Genomic DNA, 4130 nt, shown 5'->3' with positions numbered 1-4130 from the left:
CTGACTGAAAACCAATGTTGTGAGATACTGCCTCTCATGATATCTATGACAACAATTAAAAAGGTAAGTTCACACCTCATCAAACTCTCAGGCTGTTATCCTATTTTTGTGACATGGTAGTAATGTATGAAAACAAAAACTGAGACTCGTATGAGTAGTTCACTCATGCTATTGCAAGGTATCAAGTTGCAAGAATTCTTATCTTTCACTCTTCTCTGCTTATTATTCAAGAACTACAAATCTATTTCAAAAAGAAATGCTGAGTGACCACTCTTCTTTGGTAGTAGTTTTAATATCTTTGTTTATTCCTAGTATTCCATAGTAATATCTCAAACCCACAATGGCTTGCAAGAATTTCTGAGCACCAGGCAATGTTGAGATCCTTGTCTAACCCTGATGAGATCAAGGAAGAAGAACCTGATCCTGAAGAGTGGCACAATTGTGTTGTGACCAAACACAGTTAAGAGTACACGTGGTAGATGAGGAAGGGAACCAACAACATCAAGAAGGGAAAGGACTTCAGAGGATAGCTTGCACCTGTCCCAACTGTAAAGAAGGTGGTGGGAGAGGTACCAATCTTGGGAAAAAGAAGCAACACATTTGTCATATACTGGGGTATGGTAAAGTCTATGGGAAGACCTCACTTCTGAGAGCTCATCTGCATTGGCATTCTGGAGAACACCCTTTTGTTTGTAACTGGATGTACTGTGGTAAAAAATTTACTCGAAATGATGAATTACAGAGGCACAGAAGAACACATACAGGTGAGAAGAAATTTGTTTGTTCAGAATGTTCAAAATGTTTTGTGAGAAGTGACCATCTTACCAAACATACTAAAACATAGCAGAATAAAAAAGGTATTCACTCTAGCAGTACAGTGCTGGCATCTGTGGAAGCTGTGCAAGATGATACTTTGATTACTGCAGGAGGAACAACACTTACCCTTGCAAATATTCAACAAGGTTCTGTTTCAGGGATAGGAACTGTTAATACCTCCACCACCAGCAATCAAGATATCCTTACCAACATTGAAATACCTTTACGACTTGTCACAGTTTCTGGAAATGAAACAATGGAGTAAATATTACACAAATACCTATTTGTTGTGGTTATATTTATACAGTACTGAGAAGAATATTGTTCCTAAGTTCTTAGATATCTTTGTATTGATATGCAGAAATTTTTGGATTGACAGTAACTTGGTTATATATAAAGAGAAATTGAATTTAACAATGTGAATGGTAGTCTAACCAACTGCATCAATCCTGTGTGGTTTAGTGTAAAAATGAGAAGATGTTAGTATTTATCTATTGTAAGATAAAGCTGGTGTGTGAAAGAAATCATGGTACGATAAAAATTTTGTAATTTTCTTGATGACTGGAATTTGTATTATGCATAACTGACAAATCAAGTGTCCAGGCAAATATTACATAGTGTAAGTTTTACTTAGCTTATCAGTTTGTCATTTCGAAGCTAATTATTTTAATTAGGTTAACTATGTACAAATTTTAAGAATTACTCTTGTAAGATTTTGAAAACTGCATTTTAATATGGAACTCTAGGGATAGTCACCTTTTAAATCCTATATAAGTTTTTTGCTGAAAAGTCATGTTTAAGATTTAATTTGCCAAAACAATGTCTTGTTAATATTCTTTCAATAACAAAGTTGGGCAATCTAACCAATGTTTAAGAAACTTTAAAATGTATAGCTTGAGGCATTTAGATGGTAAGAAAATGTTATAGTGAATTATCCCTTTTCTTGAATATTGGAGAACCAAAACAATAAGTTGTATTGCATCTTAGCAGTGATTTTGATCCATTCTTGTTTTCAAAAACCATATGTCTGCCAGCACCTTAAAAGCCATCATGTAAATTACCAGTAAAGTATAACATATGCAAACATAACAAAATCATTTCCATAGTGACGATACTCCAACCACACGGATATTAGTCATAGCAAAACTATAGGCTTTACCATTTTTTTAAGGCTTCTTTTTTTTTCTGTCCAGGTAGTCAGTCTGCACTTAAATATCAATCATTTTTCTTTTTTGCTTCTTCCCTTAAAATTTATATGTATCCAGTACATTTAACTGAGAAATGTATGTTTTTTTATTATGCTGTATTTTCTTTTTATTTTTGTATTATTGTTTATATTTTCAATTTTACAAATGTACAAAATAAAGTTACATTGCTGGTCTTGGAAGAGCTATACAATTTTGCCAAATGTATACCTATAACTGTAGCAGTTCAACTATTGCAAAAATTTGGAATTCTGTTCATTGGTTATTCTTAAGACCATCTTAAATTTAAAGGCTACTTTAATTTATGTTTAAAGTGTATTATAGCAGTGTGGTAGTTAATAAAACACTATTCTTTTTCTTTTGAAAAAAATAACAGAGGGATATGGAATCCAGTATTTATTTTAATTGTGTACTTTTCTGGTATTCAGCAATACATATGTTTTATATAGGTTAAGGCAATTTGCAAAAACTAGACCAGACGTTCACCACATTAGACAAAGACAGGACAATTTTATATTGTTTTAGAAATATACTTTATGGAATACCCTATTGAATCTAAGCATTAGTGGCTACTGCTGCTTCTTAAATTTTCATGCCATGCCTTCAAAAATACCTTATATATTTTCTTTTTTAGTGTTCCAGTAGTTGATAAAAGATCCGATGAAATGAAACTAGGTTGAGTATCAAAAATTTAAAAGTTTTACTGACAGAATGATATTATTCTACAACATATAATTTCCCCATTGAATCTGATAGTGATTTTTAAAATCTTATTTGAAGTATTACAGTGTACAAATAAATTCTAGTGACTTTTTTCATTGAGAGTAAAATCATGCTACTGGATAAATAATTTTTTTTTTTTTGGAGTGGAGTCTCGCTATGTCACTAGGCTAGAGTGCAGTGTTGTGATCTTGGCTCACTGCAATCTCCACCTCCCAGGTTCAAGCAATTCCCCTGCCTCAGCCTCCTGAGTAGCTAGGACTACAGGTGCATACCACCACGCCCAGCTAATTTTTGGATTTTAGTAGAGATGGGGTTTCACCATGTTGGCCAGGATGGTCTCGATCTCCTGACCTTGTGATCTGCCTACCAGTTTTTATTATTATATAAGTGAATAAATTAAATCCAAGGATTTTTAAAAAATTTGTAGATGCTAGTATACACTTAGTTATATGCACATTTCTATACATCAGTTATATATGTTACACCCATCATTTGAGTCTCATATTTAATCTTTAGATGCTTCATTCTTTTGAAATATGAAGGAGAATAGATAATGCTGTTAAATGATTAAATTAGCCATAACTACTGAAATATTTGTGTATAACCTGAGTGTAATTTGCAACTCACATATGTGTTTTGCCAAAATCCCTTGGTAAAATATATTTTAACTAGGATCAGAATAGAGGAATCAGGGCTTGGATAAGATGAGACCGTTAAGGTGCAAAGTTTAAGGCACAAGATTCAACAGAATGCAAAAACACCTGTCATCAAAATAATGACTTTTCAGAGGACGGGTTGACCAGATGTCTCCAATCTGGAATTGGCCTCTCAGTCTGTTGTGTAGATGTGTGTTGATTACATGGGATTGGGCAATAGCAGACGGGGCTTAATATTCAGTAAAGAGACTGAACATTAGAACGAATCTGGATATAGGCTTTTGAGGTGGTGCATCTGTGCAAGGTGGGAGAGGTGGTCAGGACCTTGAGGGGAGGCAGAAACAGAATGCCTGTACAATGTATCTTATTGATACTGTTCTAAATAAAGAAAAAGATGATAACCTTACTCCATAAGTCGATAACCACATCCTCGAGAAAGAAGTGTACTCTTTAGGTGAGTACTTCTCTGATAACAGAGAGTGTAAACCTAAGTTAATCGTCAGCCTATATGAAGTTGCTCTTGTCAAATTTTATGATTCATTAGACCTGAAAAGACAGCCTTTAGATAGCAAAGAGAAAATGAAACTAATGTTGAATTATTGAACATATCTAATTAAGCAGTCTGCCAGTTGTTGGACATTTAGGTCATTCCAGGTTTTCCTTGCTATAAACAGCCTAAGGATGAGAGAACCAAAAGCTTAACTCAAATACAGTCAGAAGGAAAATTCTT

The 4130-nt window shown here is 33.8% G+C and overlaps 1 pseudogene; it reads left to right on the top strand.

Annotated features, from left to right (window-relative positions):
- The first annotated feature begins 371 nt into the window (after positions 1–371).
- On the top strand, positions 372–1081 carry LOC700340 (transcription factor Sp3 pseudogene; annotated as a pseudogene).
- Positions 1082–4130: the final 3049 nt, after the last annotated feature.

This window comes from Macaca mulatta, chromosome 17, assembly GCF_049350105.2.
Source record: "Macaca mulatta isolate MMU2019108-1 chromosome 17, T2T-MMU8v2.0, whole genome shotgun sequence".
NCBI lineage: Eukaryota > Metazoa > Chordata > Mammalia > Primates > Cercopithecidae > Macaca > Macaca mulatta.
Note: the sequence above shows the minus strand (reverse complement) of the source record. Positions and strands in the feature narration are given on the sequence as shown.